Source organism: Corvus hawaiiensis, chromosome 2 (assembly GCF_020740725.1).
Source record: "Corvus hawaiiensis isolate bCorHaw1 chromosome 2, bCorHaw1.pri.cur, whole genome shotgun sequence".
Classification (NCBI taxonomy): Eukaryota; Metazoa; Chordata; class Aves; order Passeriformes; family Corvidae; genus Corvus; species Corvus hawaiiensis.
This window is the reverse complement of record NC_063214.1, coordinates 94,126,359-94,147,147: the sequence shown is the minus strand read 5'-3', so window position 1 is coordinate 94,147,147 and position 20,789 is coordinate 94,126,359. Positions and strand designations below refer to the sequence as shown.

At 37.9% G+C, this 20,789-nt stretch overlaps 2 long non-coding RNA genes across 7 annotated transcripts in view; one reads left to right on the top strand and one right to left on the bottom strand.

Moving 5' to 3' along the window:
• LOC125337122 overlaps positions 1–6,722 on the top strand; it is a 31,139-nt gene extending 24,417 nt beyond the window's left edge. The window contains exons 2-3 of the long non-coding RNA XR_007207979.1: positions 1,981–2,073; positions 5,789–6,722. This is a non-coding gene — a long non-coding RNA (uncharacterized LOC125337122). The remainder of the gene's footprint in view (positions 1–1,980; positions 2,074–5,788) is intronic.
• The window catches only part of LOC125337102, a 177,660-nt gene that overhangs the window by 49,927 nt on the left and 106,944 nt on the right, over positions 1–20,789 (bottom strand). For all 6 annotated transcript variants that reach the window (XR_007207961.1, XR_007207963.1, XR_007207959.1 and 3 more), the window contains 2 exons: positions 15,616–15,788; positions 15,368–15,517 (listed from right to left, as the gene is read on the bottom strand). This is a non-coding gene — a long non-coding RNA (uncharacterized LOC125337102). The remainder of the gene's footprint in view (positions 1–15,367; positions 15,518–15,615; positions 15,789–20,789) is intronic.

Genomic DNA, 20,789 nt, shown 5'->3' with positions numbered 1-20,789 from the left:
CTTCCTTTGACACCAATCTTTATGTACCTCGGGCTTTTAAAAGCTTCCCACCAGTAAGCTCATATCTCCCAAGCCTTGATGGTACAAAGAGTCTATTATAACTCCTTTCTCTTTTGTGTTTGGTGAACTTGCTTTACTATATGAAGTCCTACCTAAACTACAGGGCTTTTTCACAGGGATTAGATGTTGAACAGTGCATCCCATAAACTATGCAGTGCCTCTTTTTCTAAATTTGAAGAAGAGAGCTCTGTGAAACATTTATAAGGGAACCTTGTATCACAGAAAACTGGAGTTGTATGATATTTCAGGCAACTCTGAGATTTATGAATGTCTCTGAGAAGTCTGCACGTCAGCATGCAAGGTTCAGGCAAACTTTCAGCAAAGTGTGAGAAGGTTCCCCATTGCCCAGCAGATTTGTATGAAACCCCAGTCCCCAGAGGACTCTCTCAAGCAACATGCAAATAAGTTTCTCTTGGCCATCCCCAGCAGAGACAGGGTTTCAAGCATGGGGTTTTTTTGCAGAAGGATAGAAATGGAAATCCTGAGGTACATCCATGCTGCCTAAATTTTGGTACCTGAGAGTTCATGGAGGGAAACAGTCTCTCTTCAATGGTGATCTGAAGCAGTAGCCATTAAAAACACAAACAGTTTAAGGAGACAAATCTCCTGAATATGTAGCTAAATTTGGAAAATGTCTATATGGCATACTGTATATTTCAGACTTCCTTCCCTGTGGAAATAGTGATAAATAAACTGCCTCTTGTTGCTAGTGGAGGTGACATGAAATTTTAAAATACTAGATGGGGGGGTGGCAGATAAGGGGAGAGAGCTGTGAGTTAATTAACTGGCATGTCTAAGAGAACTGTGCCTGGAGGCCACTGCAAGGACTGGCAACTCAGTGTGCAGAGCACTGTACAAGCACTTAGGAAGAAACAGCCATCAGCCCAAAGAATCTGCCATCCAAATAGGCAAGAAAGTTGAGAAGAACAGAGAAATGTGAAAGGGTATACTATTTCTGAGAATTGCTTCAGTTGCCTACTCCCATACTCAGCAAATCCTGAGGAAAAATCTTAAACAACCCTCTCATTCAGCCAGAGCCCTCAGAAGATACTTTTCAGTGCAGTTCTAAAATTTTTTCTACAGACATCGGGCAGCAAATGCTTTTAATGAGAGGATGTTGACTACCTCATGTATGTTTCTAAGTTCCCAGACTACACAGTTATCAGTTAGCCTGGCAGAAACTGTAATTCTGACATCAGTGCTGCCACTGATTACCATTCCATAGGTAGCAAAGAAGCCTAAATTGCCAGTAATAGTTGTAAAAGAGTTAGTGAATAGAGAGTAGAAGGCAGGCAGAGATTCAGTGAGGAATTATACAAATTATAAATTGCCAACTTTTATAGTTTTACATATTTCTTTCCTGGTAAAAGTGGGATATTATACAAAACAGGCCAAAATGGGATATACAAAGTGACTTAATCTGTAGTAAAATAGTAGGTGCAAGGAATTAATAGTACAGTAATCAAAATAAAACATTTTAGAAGAAGAAAAAAAAATTAAAAGGCTTTTAGCTTTTGAGAAAGGGAATCCCATTGTATAATTAGATCATGAACTAAGGCCTTTCACCACTGCAAATTCACACTGTGCGCTGTTTAAGTGCCACCTCTTGATTCTCCTGCTGCAGCTTCTAATAGCAAACCCTGTTCTGCTTTTCTTTGTGCAAAACCAATCACATCACATCAAATTATACAACTAATTAACACAAACTCCTTAAAAAATTGCATATTATTTTGGCAAGCCAAATTAACGTCAGTCCCCTGAAACCATGTTTAGTAATTCCCACTGACTGTAGTAACGCCTACTACTGAGAGAAGGGCTAATCAACTACAGGCTCTCCTGCTGATGAGCTGAACCAAGTAACCAGATGTTTCTGCCTTCTAGGCTAATGGAAATGTCATGCATGTTTTTCTCTCCACCTAGGTGAAGAACTAATTCCACCCTGGCCATGGTTTAGGTAGCTCTCTCTCTGGTGCTGCTTCTGAGAGGTTCTGCTGGTTAATCCTGAGCAGACAGGTACAGCCTTACCATAGGTGCTCTGGTTTAAGACAGCTAATCCAGCCCATCATGGCAGCTTGCTGCCAAGGCATTCTCATCCAGGATATGGATAGCAAAGAGAAAGTTGATGAGCATCACTGTGGAAAAAAGTATATCTGTCATATTGTGCTGTATGTAAAAGCTGGGCAAAGTATGTTTTTTTGTGTATTGGTAAGAGGTCCCACTGGTATTAAATTACTTAATGAGATGTCTATTGCAATTAAAAGAGTCATAACAGTTATATTAACATTTTAAAGCTTGCTTATTTCAGGAGTGTCAGTTTACATGAGTCTAAATAGGCGATAATGAACATGATGAAGTATTCCATATTAAAACTGAGTACTGTGTAACTGTCTAGTAAAATCTTAATATTAAACTATACTGTATAACTTACAGGGCTGTATAAAAGCTTCATATTTAGATGTATCCCATCTTGAATCTCAAATAATGGAATTAGAATTAAATATGAATACAAAATAAAAAGAAATGCTATTATATGTAATCTTAAAAAATATATTTACATGATATATCTATTTTAAAAGCTTACAGTATACTTTGATGGATGATACAGTCATTTTCAGAAACAGCAAGCCATAATTTAAAGACACTGTGTAATTATTTAGCAGCAATATTTTCTAAATTCAGCTGACTTGTGCCTCTCATGCTAGATGCTAGTGCCAGATTGAAAAAACTGTGTCAGTAAGCCCTAGTATTCCAGATGCTTACCTGGTGAAGGAAAAAGATATGTGATACATTTGAAATACTATTTAAGGAGCAAGAGAATTAGGTTTATTCATGCAGATTTAGTTTGAAAAATGCAGTGAACGTATTAATTTCAGGCCCCACCCACAGCAGCTAAGTATATTCTTTATTTTGTTTTTCAATAAATCTTCAGTAGTATATATAGCCTGTAAGCAGAAGTTAGCCTTTTTATATTTTAAATTTCCTTAACATGCTCATTGCTGTATTAACATCTGTTCTGAAACTCCCACCACCACAGCAAGGAGGCATCAATTAACATCAGTTTGGTACTGACAGATATTCAGTCAAGGAGGAATAAAACTCTACAGCAATTTTTGCCAGCAAAATCTTATCGTGTGCAAAGATGCAGTCTACTGGTAGCACCAGTTTGATGTTTGAGGGGATGGATCACTGGAAGAATGAGGTTTGCCTCTCATGAAAGGAGACATGCATGAGCCCTTAATTGTAAATTCAAAGATAAGGCCACTGAACTGAGAGTGACCTGGCTCTGGTCCCAGAAAGTTGTGTTTCACTAGATTTAGTTTCTGCTGCAGAGAAACCTAGCAGTGTGAGAGGCAGTCTTTCAGGCAGTTAGATGCACTTTCCAGTGAAATAAATATTGGAAAACTGAAATTTACCCAGGACGCTGTGAGCTACTAGAACGGACTGCAGACTACCTGACACCTGGTCATCCTGTATCACTTAATGTGCAAGGTAGGAGCTACTAAAACAGTGGATCTTTCTGGCTGGATTTCAGGACTGTATCCAAGAAGAGTGGAGTTAAAAAATCCTGCTATTTGATAATGGAAAATATACTGTGCTATGCAAAGATCCATGTCCAAGAAATGAGAAAACAGCCTTGAACTGTCTTGGCAATGGTACAGTTCTTCCAACAGATTCCTTTGCTTTTGCATGCTTTGTCTTTACAAGCTGGAGCTTCATTGAGTATGGTTGAGAAATCAGTGGAAAAGGAAGAGTGAAAAAAATTCTTAAACAGGAAAGAGAGAGAGAGAGAAATGAAACGAAAGAGCAAGTAGGGCTGGTTTATTTTTTCCTTTTTTTTCTTTTTTTCTTTTTTCCTTTTTCTTTTCTTTTTTTCTTTTTTCCTTTTTCTCAGGGGGAGACAAAATTTTTGGCTGCAAACTAATTTGAGATTTTATGAGTATGAAAATTTTCAGTAAAAATGTTTTGCTTTCTAAAAGGAACCTGTTGGTCTTCTAGTGAGGAAAAGGTTACTTTTAGAAAGTGTTGTAAATTGACCTGATCAACATCTCCATGACGGAATGAAAAGAATTGAACAAATGTTGCTGAAGTATGAAGAACTTAGATCAAATAATTTCAGGCCAAGAAAAGCTGTCATAACGAGTGAGGGACTTCTGTGGAGGAGCCAATGGTGGCATGAAATACACTGATAGTACTCATCCAGTGGTGAAGACAATTTTTCAGTATAAGAAAAGGATTCAGAGTAAAAATAAAAAGTACATATATATATGTATGTCCAGACAAAGACAAAGCAGAACAGAGTAATATCAGGCAGTTCACAGGATCACACCAACATAACTTTGGTCCTTGCACTTTTTATTCAGCAAGAGGTCATGGGACCTTATTCATCCTGCTCTGCAGATCTGGATTTTCTGTTAATATAAGGTTGGAGAAAGAGTAACAAAATTTTGTCCTAAACTCATCCGTGAGAACCAGGTTTATCCTGGCACAGCTGTGTTCTGAATAAAGCCTTCAATGACCACAATATGTAACATATTTCCACAGGGCTTTTGGGTAGTCTGGAGAAAAAAATTGGGGATGATCTTTACTGCTGCAGAACTGGTTCTGAAATCAGACTTCTGAGCTAATAGGTGTTTGTTTACATGTTGCTCTCTTCTCTTTGACCAAGTCTCTATCATTCTGTACTCAGCAGTATCATAAACTTTTCTGTGAGGCTATATGCCTGGGCAGTAAAGATAAATAAGGAACTATTCACAACAGAAGTAATATAGAGGAAGAAAAACAGCTGAGAAAAAGAGTTCATGGAGAAAGAGGAGAATGATCTAGGATATCTGTTCCTTCCTGAAATTCTCACAATGTTATCCATCATGCTGAATGTCTTCTAGCATGAAGGAATCCTGTGGCATTCGGGATCACAGGAATGTTCAGTTGTATCACACTGGAAGCCCATTTGACCACTGGAAGCCAATTTGGTCCACTGTCCTGTGAACAGTGATCAAAGCCACAGCTTCAAAGGAAGATGCAATGAAGTATAAACAAGACGCTTACGGAAATATCCAGCTTTTGGTTCTTCTTCTTTCCTATTCCAGACAAGAAGTGAATGGCTTGTACTTTGCAGCTATGGAATTTCTGCCTCTTTCTACTTTAAAATTGTTTTAGTATCATTGTGTACCTTCTTTTCTCATATAAAAAACTTTCCATTTCGTTTCAATAAAATTGAGATAAAATGTAATCTTATTGCATGAATTTCTTCCCATTTTATCAACATTTTGTGATTAACTTTCCATATACATATTCACCTATCTCAGTGGATAAAATGCTCTTTTTGGCAGTGCAGTAGCCTTTGAAAGACTTAGGTGAACAAGTTATAACAATCTATTCAAAGAATTTCATCCCCTTTGCTCTTTGCAATGCAAAAGCTTCAAAGGTCAGTTAGCTAGACTTTGCACACTCCAGAGGTGTTCATAATTTAAACTCCTGGATACATTTCTCATGCAGGCATATGAGCAGCTTTTAAGGTATATTTGCTTGACGCCTTAGGTTTTGCTGTGTTTTTGTTGTTTGTAATTAAGAATTATTATTCTTAATAATTTAGCAAGATGACAAAAACTCTAACAGAGAAGGTAGTTGCTCCTGGGTAGAGAAGGGACCATCAGTATCCTGATGGAGGTAGAAAGTATTTTGACAGACTTGAAATGATACGGTAGGGTAATTATTTCTCTTTCTCCAGTTATTCCAAGGTTAACAAGCTGTGTTGAATTCCCACAAGAAGTAAGAAGAATTCTTCTGCTTTGGGCACACACACTCGACTAAACTTTTTGGAGGAAAATATTCCTTCCTTCTGTGCTTGTACTACAGCTGAGAATAAAAAAAGAGGTAATACTCCCCTGACAAAGCCTTCAGACCATCATTCTGTAGAGTTCTTACATGATAGCAAGAATACAAGAAAGTCAAAGTACTAAATACACCTGAATTTAAAGGTTGTTCTCAATTTCAACTGTATGGATTACATTGACTGGAATGTGGTGTTTTCCTTACTGGTCATAAGACCAAATATTGTCCTGACTTGCGCCCCTCTGGAATGCTGAATTTTGTTTTGCAGACTGGGATCATGTTTCTTAGGGATTTGCAAGTTGTTTAAAAGGAAAAATTTGTAATCTGACAGTGATCACCAATTTATTTAATGTTTGGGTCTTGAGAAAGAGCTATATTCACTCCTTTCAGTTTGGCAGATGTTTCAAGTGTGAACAAGGGCATAAATGAAAAGCCATGGAAGAAGTCAGATTTTCTATGGAGCTGTGTACCGTAAAAATAATAACAAAGGGAAATGGAAAGCCACTAAAATAAAAGACTGTGATCCAGTTTATGTCCACACATGGTAAGGCATTATCAAAAAGTTATTTCTCCCAGTTAATCATTAAATGCACTCTTACACTCTTAAAAACTCATGTGAGGAACACTTTTCGGACAGAAAAGAAAAGTACACACAATGGATATGTAGTACGAAGCATGTAAACCAACAAAATAACAGCTGTCTGTTCTGTATAGCTCTATATTCTTTTACAGCTAGGTTGTTTCATTAATAATTCCAGAGCATTAGAATGTATTGTGTTATTCTGTAAAGCTTGTTGTACAGAAACAATTCAATAAATGAAAAGTCTGAATTCTAAGTATTATTATTATTTTTGTTCAGATTTGCTTTGTGCTGCAAAATTCTTTTGATTGCTTCAGACCTACAACAATCCCCTGTTGTTTATCATAAATAACAAGTTGTTTTATTTCTCTGGGCTTGCAAGTTTCATTTTCTTCTGTTGCTATAATTTCTATTCATATTTAACATGAACACATTTTCCTACAGAAGTAGTCTTGTTTCTAACTGTACCTTGTGAATTTTTTGGCTGTGAAAAGCATTCTAGTTGATGAGAAAAGGGTGAAAATCATTCCACCCCCTCACCAGAGTGAACTGAACTTTCTAAGGATATATTTTTGCCCCTTTTTGAAAGGGAATAGGTAATGCTTTCACTTCTGACTGCCCACTTGCTAGACATTTTTTATACTGAATTCAGAAACAAGTTAGTGGTGGTGCCATTAATTTTATTTCTGATAGAACTCTTATTGTGTCAGCTTGATCCTGCACTGTCACAAAAGAATATAGACTTTGTATAAAAAGCACTATTTAAAACACCAAAGTTGGTGCTGATTTTACCAGTATCACCAGCTCTGCAAAATCTTTGAAAACTCTGCAGTCTTTCTTTTGAACTGAATTTCTCTATGATGGGTGAGGAGAGGGAATTATGGCCTCAATGATAAATTATAATATTTTTAACTCTCTTTCTTCCCTACTGAAAACTTTGCATCTTTTCCATACTGAAGGTTTTTAATTGTGGTCTTTTAGTCCCTTCTTTTTCACAATGAGAGTCCTGTAGAGCCTGTAGTCAAGGATTCACTGGTTTTGTGAAATCAAACAGACTGGATCACGCTGGTCATCTGTCCCCTCTGCCATTCTGCACTAACACAAGAGAGTACATGTGATTTACTTCAATGAACTCTGACTCCCACAGTTTCCCAGTGTCCCCCCCTGCAATCCTTAACAAAGATGTGATCAATCATTTCGGTCTTCATTCAACTGGGAAAAGTGTGCTAAGAGGTACTATAAGATGTCCAGAGTTTGTCTTTCTGTCTAACAGACTGATAAATCTGTATAACCAATTTATACAGTTTTTCTAACTGTACAGGAAAATGAGGTACAGCTAATAGCATGTCTCTGTTAAGAGTCTCTTGACATTGTAACTGCTGAAGATCCCTTTTAAACCAGCAGAATCTAGATATGCTGGGGGCAGGGGAGCTGAAGTGTTACATCTGCCATTTCTTGTGTGGGAATCCCTCTTCCACAACCACAGGGAAAGCCTGCACAGTCAGTGAGGGTGAATTCACAGGCTATATCTTTATTTTGCCAACTCTGCAATGCATGTCTAAGATGCATCCTTCTCGCAGTTCCCATCACTTACCTACAACTCAACTTTTATCTGGAGAACTGCATTTTTTTTCCTTTCAAGCACTGACTGCTGCTACTGCTGTTGTTTCCTGCTTGTATATGTTGAAAATAAAACATCAGTAACGATTTTCCAAACTCATGGAATCATTGCCTCTAGTCCTTCTAGTGTTTCCTTTCCCCATCACATTATGTTTCTCATCTTGACTTATCAGTACTTCATGATGTTTTTTCTGTCAGAGTCTCTGGCAGATATCTGTCCTCTACTAGTAAAAGTTCAGATGGGATATCAGTGGCATCCTCCTCCTGTGGGAGATCCCCCTCACCAACAATTCTAAAAGCCACTTCATTTCTTCTTTCAAATCTTTAAATCTCTCCACCTGATTGCTTGGGAGCTAAGGAGAGATTTGTCCTCCCTAGGTAGGTGTCTTTACCTGAACTAGCTTTCAGTTTTCTTCAGTGGAAAACAATACACCTTTTATGGTGTAACTCATCTGACTTATTTCAGGTATGTACTGTGGACTGAGATGAATCTCACCTTACAAGTGATTATTCCTTCTTGTTGACTATCAGGGAGATGTATGGTCCCAGTTCAGATGCAGATGATTTTACAGCTATTCCAACCAGCCTACCTAGTTATCTAATGATGGGTGGATATAAGCTAAATGTATACTCTCTGTATACCTGTGAACTGAAGCACTCAAATTTAGGTGCTTACAGTGTAAGTGTCTACACTTGACGTAGAATCTCCATTACATCAATGGAGTTCTACCTAGTACAGGTGATGGAGCATGGAGAACAATTCAGCTGAGCTGGATCCAAACCCTTCCCCAAGACTGTGGTCTATTTAGAAAACTCTGTCCATCTAACTAGTAGGAAACTATGCTTTGTTTCATATTGCAGCCAGTGAACCTGCAATTATTACCTCAGTTTACTCTAACATTGGATCATCAAAGTCAGTTAATGGAACTACTTCTACTAAATATTCATTTATTAATTTTTGGCCTTGATGAAATATTTACAGTATAAAAATATTAAAATATGAGCTTTAATGCATACAGAGTACTTTTAGAGACTCATAAGGGCAAATGCAACACTGTTTTGGAACACTGCAAACCATGACATGTCTTCCTGTGAGTAGCATCCCAGAGAGATGTTATCAACTTGAGTTTGGAACTAACTTGTTCTGTAAGAAAGAAAAAATGTTCATTAAACTGAATGGTGCACCACTTTCACTCTCGTGTGAAGTTAAAGAAACAAACTTTCCCCTAAGAACAGCATATTAAATCCTAATGCTAGTTAATCCAACTTCCCGTGTTGCACACAAAAGAAATGTTATTGCCACCCACACTTCTGCACACTATCTATAAAGGATCTCCTCTCTTAAAACAAGAGACATTCTTATCCTCTTTTTCTTGATTCCCCTGCTTACATCTGGCATGAACTCCCATAATTTCCAGGATTTAAATCAACAGTCTAATGACAACAAAAGAAGAACCATTTAGAGAGAAATATATCAAGTATCTTTTCCTTTAGACAAAGCAGACCTTGAAATGAACTCTTGAAGAAGTTATACCCTTTTTCTTTTACCATATGCAATAAATTCATAGCTTCATATTCACCTATTTTTCCCAAACAAGCATAATACCCAACCATGAGCTTAAAAACTACAGTGCGTGTTCTTTTCCTAAACTTTTCCAGCTTCTTTAAGTGGACCATTTTTTTTTCCTGTCCTGTTAGATTTCAGGGTCCACCATTGACAATCCCTTGAGAAAAGGTTGGGTATTTTTGTCCCCAGACTCCTTTGTTTCAGTCTTTGTAGGAGGAGCTTTCATGTCAGAAAACTCATCTTGTTTAAAGCAGAAGGAAGCCCCTTGGCAATGTAATCTCTTTGTCTTCTTTGGTGCATGTGGGAATGCACTGCCTGTGGAGCAGAGTGTACCTGTGTGCTTAGCAGTCAGCCTCTGCTTTATCTGTGTTTGTACTGTTGTTCTGGAGTAGCAAAAGAGAAGGAGTTCTAAAAGTTATCACAATACCTTGACAATGGGTCTTTTGTAACCCAAAAAGTAGCATGTACACACCAGAGGATAGTAGGGATACTGTGTGCTTTATTACAGCTGCTGAGACTTACTCTGCCTGTAAGAATTTTGCTGGTTTTAGCAGCCATCCAGAATTATATAATTCCTCAGAAATGTGAGGTTAAGAATAGACAAATAGAAAAACAGGGTAGTAGGTTACAAAGAGAGTATGTTTAGAGTTTGACTCTAGCTGACATTATGCATCCTTGCTCTTTTACCACATATTGCTCATGAGGACTGACTAATATTTCAGGTACATACGGTAGACATCACACAAAACTTCTACACGTGTAGACATATGCACACACTACCCCCTCACCCCCACTCCACTCACACAGACACATACAAAGGTAATACCACAATTGTTCATATCTTATAACAATCATAAATGGAAATCTGCATAACACAAAAAGTCATGTGCCCATATTAGTGGACAGTTGCGGCTAGCTTTACTTGGATATTTTCAACGTGCTCTGAACTATGAGATATCAGGCATGATCTGCTTTACTTTGGGCCTCTTTTAGTTCCAATGAAATCAATGGCAAAATTCCTACTAAATTAGGTGATGCGTGTTCATAGGAAGAGGACGTTGCATAACCACATATATATATATATATACATTTTACATTGTAAAATGTCACTTAAATATTCCGTACTTATCACTTGAAGCAATTTTCTTCACAAATCAGAAGAAATTCCTCCTCATAAGTTAAAAATAAAATTGGTGTGAATTGTAATTTTCTGAAGACAAAATAAGAAGTTAAAAAGCACTGCCCTTACAGTGGTGTACATGTGTGCATGCCTGTATATGAATGTGTGTGCATGTTTGGTCGTATTTTTAAAAGAAATTTACTTTTATGCCTCCCTTATCTCAGCAGACTGTCCAGCATGGGGTGAAAACGTTGTCATATGCACATTAAGACATGTATCCAACTGGCCAGTGTCTTCTCATTTGCTACAGATTTTATAACTTTAGCTCCACATATTTCAAATTTGTCAAAAGCTGAAAACCAAGGAACAAGAACCATGCACAGGAGAAAATCTCCTTTCATCACACTGGAATTATTTTGCTCTCCCAGGTGCTCAAGCCTGGGCTTTCTCTTAGTCTAATTGATAACTGTTGGGCTCCTCCCCTTAACCCGCTGACTTTTGTGCGTTCCCTTCCTGGGTGACTACTGTTTCACTGTTCTACCTCATTCACTTATGGTTGACCTGGAGCTCCTGGGTTAAGCTTCCCCACTGGTATTCAACCTTGGACCTTATTATTGTTCTACTCATCTGACCTCTGATACACTAAAGTCTAACAAGGTGATCTGAAAAAAATCACTCATTTTTTTTCTGTGTGGTTTCATGGCTTGTCTTTTTACTGCTCTTGGCTGATGTTCTTTTCTCCACTTCAGACCACCAAGTGCTCTGCTTTAGTTTGTCAATTTATAGTGCTGTCATGGTTTCAAATGCTGTGACCATTGTGTAGAATATACTCTCCTGACCTCCGAAGCAACTTTCTGTATTTCAATTGTTAACTCATTAGGGTTTGGAAGAACAGCTGAAAAGGGAATGGCCTTTTTCCCACAATTGCTTCCAATGAGATGCTTGAAGAGTCATCACAGTCCAGGATTAAGAGAAATCAAGAGGATGCTGCTAGAAATTAGCTCTGGTTATTTTGCATTTTTGCCTAAAGGAAACAAACTAAACCCCTCAGTGTCCAAAAATACTGATGATGTCATCATCAGTTTACCACTAAGATGCAAGAGGAAGCATATCAATAAAGCTAATAATGAAAAGACGATCTTCTAGTTTGGATAATTCAAGTACTTTGCCATAGTATTCCAAAATAAAGATAAAATATGTTCTTTAAATATAATTTTTATATTTTACTACTTTCACTGTCCTCATGCAATCCTTTGTTTGCACTGGTCCTTTGTTTAGGTCCTGGACCTTGAACTGGCTTTCCCCAATCAAATTTTTCTAATAAATAGCGTTTTAACTCTCTCCCTTTCAAAATACCTTGTGAAGAATAATAAAGAAATGAATGGACAACACCAGCAGATTTTATTCTGAAGTCAGCTCCCTATCAAGACAACAATAGTGCAGTCATAGCCATATTTAGTACAACAACCTCCCCGTCCCCCCCCCCCCTCCACCAATGTCTTCCCTTCTTTCTTTTCACTTAAGTGGGAAAATCATCTCACTCACTGAGAAAATAGAGAGGTGATGCTGTCTTTTACAGACAGTCTTATAGCATTAGCAAAAAGTTAATTATTTTCATACTCTGAATTTTCAGATTGATGCACATTTTTTTCTGAAGTTTCTCTTACGCACCAGTTTCTAAACAGCAAAAATAGCATATGGTTTTGTCATTTAAAATAATTTAGCATAGTTTAGTACTTAGCAGTTCTAAACATGTAATGTCTGGTTACATGTGCACAATTTACAAAAAAGAAAAAAACTTTATCTTTCATCCAGCATCACAGATATTTACATCAACCACAGATTTTGATTTCAACAGAAAGAAAGAATAACTTTTAGCACCTCATGGGAGCTGTGCTGGGCCTTTAACAACATCCTTAATTTTGAGAGACTATTTGGTACAACGTTCTCCTTGGTAGCACTGATCATGGCTGCACAGTTTTCTGATAACATGAAATACTTGAATGCATCCTTCATTTTTTGTGTCAGAGAATCATAATAACAAAAGCTTGCATTTTTGAAGGTCTCATCATCCAGTGTTTCAGACTACTTTGCGAACACTAATTTAAACTTCACAGTTTCCCAGAGGACAAAGCTGACTTGGGTGTATCTCTACTGATTTCAGTTAGCATGATACAGAAATGACACATTTCCTCTAGATACTATAATAACTTTTTATAGGTGGATAAATTGAGGTGTTGGCTCACAAGTGTCCTATCCAAAAAATATAGAGTGAGTCAGTAAGACAATGGAATTGGTACTTCATATCTGGTTTTCAGTCCTCTAAATCACTTGCTAGTTCTTTCATCATGCTTGATGATTTAACATTTAACGGTTTTTCTCAGTTTAAGTCCACCTGTTTCAAAAGACACCCTTGTAAATTGTGTCTCTAAACAATATTAGCATAGGTTTTAAATAATTAAAGCAACAGAAATTAGAGACTATTTTACCAGAATTAAAATGATAGAATAAAGTGGAAGGAATATAATCATTATAGAGTTGATGCTGCCTAAAAACTGTGAACACATTTGATTGCCTGTGTCAGACATCATTAGACTATTTGCTTTAATAAAACAGTAAAGCCAATACTATACAGCAGCTTAAATCAATTTCCCTAGAATGATATTACAGCTGTCAGATCTTCCAAAGTTGTAGATTATTTCTTTTCTGAAAAGGTAAGAAGCCTTCAAGCCTTACCATTCCATTTAAATATATATATATTTGCATGGATGCTAAAAGGATATTGGAAAGCAATTTGTGTTAGTGTTTGTACAAGCAATTAAAAAAAAAAAAAAAGAGCTGGCTGATTGTGTTGCTGTGCTTCTTCTGCATCATTGTTTTTAACAGATGGTTTGCTATTACAACTGCCTTTACTTCAACAGGACTTTATAACCTTGCAAGTCTGGCTTTTGTTTGTTTTCTTTTCTTTTTTTGTTGATGTTGTGGTGCACCATTCACATTTTAAAAGTTTATGTGGGTTACTTTGTTGGTGCTTTGAATTTCAGTTAATTCTGGTCTCTTATGGTATTGGGATAGTAAATCTGTGCTTGATCTGGACGAAATGTATTTTGATTGTAAATAGAAGGTCTTCTTTTATGAGGATGTTCACTTTACAGCTTGAGCAGTGTAATTTTTATACAGGTCTCAGCAATCAATAAAAAAGCCACAGGAGGAATGATTTATCTTGTTGGTTACAGAGACTGTCACCGAGAGAAATTGTAAAAGATCAATTTACACAACCTGGTGTGAGAACGTTATTGATATAACACGGCTGATCAGTTTCTGGTAGTCTATGGGCAGATGGAGAGAGAGCCCTGCCCTCAGATAGGGCCACTCACCAAGATCTTAATAGACTCGCTGGTCCATAAAATGGACATGAAGCCAATGAAGGGCGAGATTCTGCGTGCTCATGGTACACTGACTGGCCTGCAGGAAAATGGATTGGCTCAGCTCCGATTAGTTAGTTAAGCAGTGTCATGAATCCTCCTTTTTTTTTTTGTTGCTTTTTTCTTCTTCTTCTTCCCCCCTGCTCCCCCTCCTACTGTGAGAACTGTTCACTTGGAAGCTCACTGCCTTAATTACAAAGGGCCCTTTTAACTACAGGTCACAGGAGTTGGCTCACTTGACAGGAAATAAGGAAACAAGCTACCTTCCTGGAAAAAAAAAAAAAAGAAAATCAAACTTCCACTCCTCAAATTAGTTAAATGAAGCTTATCAGCACTTGTTAGTTGATCCTTTGACAGTCTGTTAATTGCAGCTGGTACATTAAGTTATGTTATAACCAGCAGGACATATGATTAAAAAATAAATAAATCTACAGACATGCCACATGGCATTGTTGGTGAAGAAAACAAAGTAACAAAAATGTTGATATTTGCTGTAAATATCACAGAACAAAAGGTATTTATAGACTATTTTCTTTGTTACTCTGTAGAATTAAATTGCATGCTAACTGAAGGAGTTCTTTTGGATCAGAAAAGGACTTCTCTATGCAGTGTGATTAGAAAGGTTCTCATTGCATCTTAATAAAATCCAACATTGGCTGCTCTGTCAACATAAGCAGTCTGTACCTATGGATGTTATACATACAGCTTTTAACATACTTCTCCTGACATATACTCTCCATTATATTCTTTTATTTACAGACAATAATTTCTTACTGTTATTACTGGAGGGAAAGAACAGAACATTAGCAGCATTAAGAAACCCCACGGCAGTTGTTTCTCCTTCATAGGAAGTGACTTTACTGTATAACTGCTAGCAAAAATAAAGGATCCAGAGGCACATCAAGGGGAAAAAACTGTTTTCATGCGTTTAACCTGTTAATTATAGTAATCTACACTATAGTATAAGTATTGTAACCTGGAATGGGAAATGGGTGTTTGAAAGAATGAGCTGACTAAGACAAAAATGATTAAATCCACACTTTGAATGGACCATTTTCATATGTAATTTGAACTACACATTCTTAAGTTGTTTCATTTTCGCATTTCTATACTCATTGGCACGTATCAAAGTGAAAGTCTAGCTGAAATTAATGTTTTCTTACCTTCATCTGCCAGAGTATTTTAAACACCTCTCAAAGACTGAAAGATGTGTTCTTCTGGACCCATAATGTGTGCCTTAAGATGTGTTTTTTGCTTAATATGAAGTAATATTTTGAAATCCTAGGCATCCCAACAATATTGCTTCTTTTTATCTACGGAAGGACACATAAAAAGGCAAGGTTACTTTCATACCACTGAATATTCAAAGTCCCTATTAGTTATCCTTGTCTTTTAATATGATTGAACTCACCAACAGGCCGCTGTGTCCATGATATGTCCTGAGCACAGACAAATGTGTCACATTCCCCATCCCCTCTGTGGGGCAGATGGGGGCCCTTTGCTGCAGTTTCTTCATATCTCAAAGTCAGATTCTTTGTTCTGAAAATGGATGGGGTTCAAGTGCAGTCCTCTTCCTATGCCTTCCTGTACTCAGATCAGAAAAAAAATAAAGCAATTATGACCAGAGTGAAGAAATAGAGCTTGTGAGTCCATGGCGGAGGAGCAGGTGGGGCAAGACAGTGGTGATGGCTGGATGCGGATGCTAGCTAGAAGCCAGGGGCAGTGGAGAAAGAAGGACAGGAGGGAATGTGGAGAGCTAAGTATGTTCTTCATATGCTGAAATGACTTGATATTATTCTACAGCCACGTGTGGTAGTAACACCTGAAGGCACACAAACTTCTGGAGTGGATGGTGGCCTGGTTGAACTGTGGGTCTTCTTCCTTTCCAGCCACAGAGAGAAGCAGCTCCCATTTCTGTGGATACCTAATGAGGTGCAAGGATGACCACAACAGTGCAAGTGCCTGTTGCCCTGTCTTATTCATCCTTGACCGTGTTCTAAGCCAAATTTGGTCACAAATAGCTGTTTATACCATGTTTTCAAGTGGTGGGTGGGCAGAAAAAGAATTGCTTTTCTCTGCAGCTACCAGGTCGCTCACTGCCTCAGGCAGTCTGAAAACATTAGCCAGCCATATTCCTCCCCTGCTCTTCTCATAAGGAAGTTGGGCTCTTCCCAGAACTCAAACAAATGCTGTCCCTCTGTCTGACACACGGATGTTGCCTTAGCAAGCCTGGACATGCTGCCACCAAGCTGTCCAAGTAAAATGGTCATCTCCCTTTCTGCTGTGAGTCCTTTTTTTATTTCCCTTCCCTGCATTCAGGGCTGCTACTAAATGTACATCATGGTCCCTGACTCAAGCTCTGACAATTCCAGTGACTATCTCTCAAATTAGTAGCTCCTTGAAATGCAGGAAAACATATTGAGGAAGTCCTTCACCAGGATTTTTCCTGATTCACTGTAAGGGCAGCTGGTAACAACACCCTGTCGTTAAAGCCTTTCTATTATAGAAAATCCCTGTGACCTTTTATTTTGAGAATCTCTCACATTTCTGTTGTTTGTAGAAGGTGTTTGGTATTCAGCAGAGGAAATCCCTTTGGGTCACAGAAGTCTCTTCTCTTTGTCCCATAAAATTCCATTTAGGATGCAAAGTGAAAAAAATTGTCATTACCCTTCTCTTATTTTTATCTCTTGGGAAAACATTAGTAGACTCCAGGCTGCAGGCCAAGCTCACACTGACACTGCCAACACCAAGAGACACAGATTGAACCAGCTGAAGACAAGAAAATGGAAAGGCAGGGGAAGAAGAGGTTAAGTCTGTGGTCTTACATTATATAAAATTCCAAACTGAGCAGTTTCCATCCCAAACCATCCCTAAAATACTTGGCTTAAGGGGTAACAGAACAGGCTTCTCGACACTATAGACTCAAGATGTTTTCCTCATTCACACACACCCACAAACACACACACACAAACACACACAAAAACATCTTTCCTCAGCTAATGTGCATGTGTACAGTTAAAGTTCTCAACAATCCTAGCAATAGCATCCTGCACTGCAATGCAGCAGGTTCAAGATCCATGTGTAACTTCCGATGCCAGAAATAAGAAGGAGTGTAAAATAATTCCCAGCAGAGTTATCTTTAAATTAACTTTCCTGTGGCTGCAAGAGCTAGTACTTGAGAGTTAAGAAACGCCTCTGAACCCTTATTTAGACTCTTTTACATGAATGTGTTCTGGTGCAAATGTGTGTTACATATGATCACACTACATTTTCCAACTGATCCTGTTTAAATCAGTATTCAGGGTGGGCTGTTCAGAGGGTAGGAGAAGGTTAGCACATACAACCAAAAGGCTGATATTGTAGTCTGTCTTGGGGTGACCTTATGATGTGTATCCCATATGCTTGACGCTTGATTTTACAGTCCAAGTAACTACTTCACCTGGCAGTTTGTGAACCTGGAATCTCATATGTTCTTATGCTCAGAAATAGTGTGTGCTATCCACTAAACTCAATCTTAGGTCACGTATGTCATTCCTTTGTTAAAAAATTACAAGATTTAAGCATTTTCAAGAACTACCTAGAGCCCATGACAGCCACAGAATCCATGTCATTAGTGTAGATTGTGAATTCAGTCACTGAAGGTGTTGTGCACTCCAAATATTTTACTTCTTATGCAGAAAGATCTTGCTCAAGACTTTGCAGAATAATGTTCTTTGCCCTGGAATGAAAACCTTGATTTTGCTTTTTATCACTTAGCATAGACATATACTGATCACTGTGCTCAGGTGTGGATTTTGTCCAGGACTCACAATCATCAGATTCTGAGATGAACCCCCAGCTCCACACATATACATGTATCAAGAGAACCATACTCATCTTCAACCAAAACTTTTCATAACTAGAGTTGAGTGAAAAATAAATTTCTAGTTTAGAGGCATTTCAGACTTTAGTTTTAAAACAATTCAGAGATAAACCATATTTTGCTTTCAGAATTTGTCCTGATATCAGAATTCTGAGATTTTTTTTAACTTTCCCTTGGGTTTCTGAAATGAAATATGCTCCCAGGAACTTGGCAGCTTATGGGTAAAGTTGACATTGTTCTTGCTAGCTTCCCTTCAACTCACTCGAGAAGAGCAGCAGTTCAAAGACTCATGCACAAAGCTTAAAGTGTTTTTAACCTAATGTAGAAATCTTTACTGGTGTGATATAAAGGGTCCTAATATCTATATTTGATAAAACAGACTAGCTTCTTCAGACCTTTGTTATGGTAGCTTTCTAGTGAGGCTACTGGTAGGACAGAAATGTGAACCAAATTCCTAATGGCTAAATGCACGTAAGAGTTCCAGCTAACGTGGTCTTCTGCAGCATGGGGAGGCACCGAGCACTGTGCCAAGCCTTGTGGGAACATGCCTCCTCCAGCTTGCTATTTGCTTTCAGCAGGGAAAGGGCTAAGAATGTGCTGTAAATCCCCAGCCACGCCGACGCTCGGCAGCACGTGTCACACACTCGGCAGCGCTGCGTTAAGCAGACAAACCGGGCCTCTGATGATTACCCTGCTTCCTACCACCAATTAAAGAGACATACAGCTGCAGACACTGGCACCAGGGCAGAGGCTCAGAAGCAGCCCTGCTCGGAGGATCGTTCAGCCTCTCTGCGGATATAAAGAGGGCAGAAATCAATTTTATAATTGCAGTGGATACCATGAGATCTGTATCACCACTCTTTTGGAAATGAAATGCAGGTAATGAAACCAGCTGAAATGAAGATATTACCAACTTGTGACACTTATTCATAACACACACATGAATAGAAATGTCTCAGGTGGAACTTAGGACAACTGTCAGTAACTGATATTCAAATCATCTGGTCTCTTTCTTTCCCCAAGCAATTCATTTTGTTATGGCAAATGCAGTTGTCAAAGTGAATTTGCATTCTGATGTAGTGTGTGCACCTGTGTTTGTGTGTTGCTTTGTTTTATGGCATGGCTGGTGAGTTTGAGTGAGATTTACCCAACTGAAGGTAAACTTGTTTAAGGTGTTTAACTTAGGACAAAGTGCATTATGCCTCAAAATTTTCTTCTCCCTTCCATCCAGGAGCCACAGTTAGTGAGACATAGAAGGCTGCATCTGTGTTACCTCAAGAAGCAGAGCAGTAGTATCCACCTGGGTGCTCTCTAAAGGCTTTTGTTTCACCAGTATCACAAACAATGATGGCATGTAGTCTTGGTGTTGGTGATGTAACTCCTGGCAGTAGTTCTGCTGCTAATGCAGAGAACTTATGGCATTTTTGTCCCCATGTTTGCTTGCTTCCGGCTTATGTGTATTTTCTTTTGAAGCTAACATATGTTTAAACAACTTTTATTCAGAGAACTTGTTTTGACACCAACATTTATGCCTCTGTGATCAAAATGTTCTAACTTAGAAAATGTAGGCTTTTTGGTTGGATTGTTGGGTTTTGGCTTGTTTTTAATCTTGTTGTTTTAAGTTCATTTCTCTTTGAAAACAGTGTATTTCCAACACACTTGCCTGTACATAGCCAGAGTTTACAAGGTGCACTTAAATCGTAATATCAAAGAGAACTGTTGAAATGACGTGCTTGCAAAATGTGTGCAATTATCTGCTATTAACTCATCTGGAATCCTGTGATGAGCAAACTGTGATTTTCAACGTGTCATTACATTGTTGCATCAATGGGAGGTTCAACAGCTCAATTTAAAAAATACTCAAGAAATAATCATTACAAGAGGTAATCCTTCCAGTTTCATTCAAATAAATCTGTTCCAACACTAGGCTGACATGGTCATGGATCTCATGAGGTTTCAGTGCTTTGTTTGCATTTGCTTTGCAGTATTTACTGCTGATTTTGTTGTTACATGTTTTATTTTTGATAAGACATCTTGGATTCTGTTTTCTAATTACGTAGAGAAGAATGAAGGATAATGCTACCATCCCTGGTTTCTTGCTTTTAATGACAATGACACAGTGGTGCTCTTTACACAGTGTCAAAGTGCTTGTTTCATTATTATGGTGTTACAATATTTTTATCCTGTGGATAATTTTGCCTCTTCTGGTGAATATTCAGCTGGAGTTACCCTCTTCTAGTACTGAAAAGGTAGATCTGTTTTGTGTTTTCATTTGCAATTAATTTGTGTGGAAAATGGTCAGCTGTATGCTGGACTTCTCATTTTACTCTGGCTTTCTTCTTTTTCTACTCAATAGGTACTCTGGAAAATTTGTCTTACAGAAGAAACTATCAAGTATATTAAATATATAAAGATACTAAAAATTTTCTATTCTTAACAGTATCACTTTATTTCCACTGCTTTTTGCCTTTAAAAAAGGATTGTGCAAAATGGTTTCTGAATTTCACTATGATCAGACACTGCATATTTGAACTTGATTGGCTTTACTTTCGTATGTATTCTGGAAGACGCGCTTGTTGACAGAAATAATTGCAAGTTTTTTTTTTTCTTTCCCTCCCAACAGAGCATATTTCTGCTCCCTTGTGACTTGGGACATTTTGCTATTGGGCAATCAGTTTAAAGAAGTTTTTGCTCATGTTTTAGTTTCTACATAAATTTGAAAA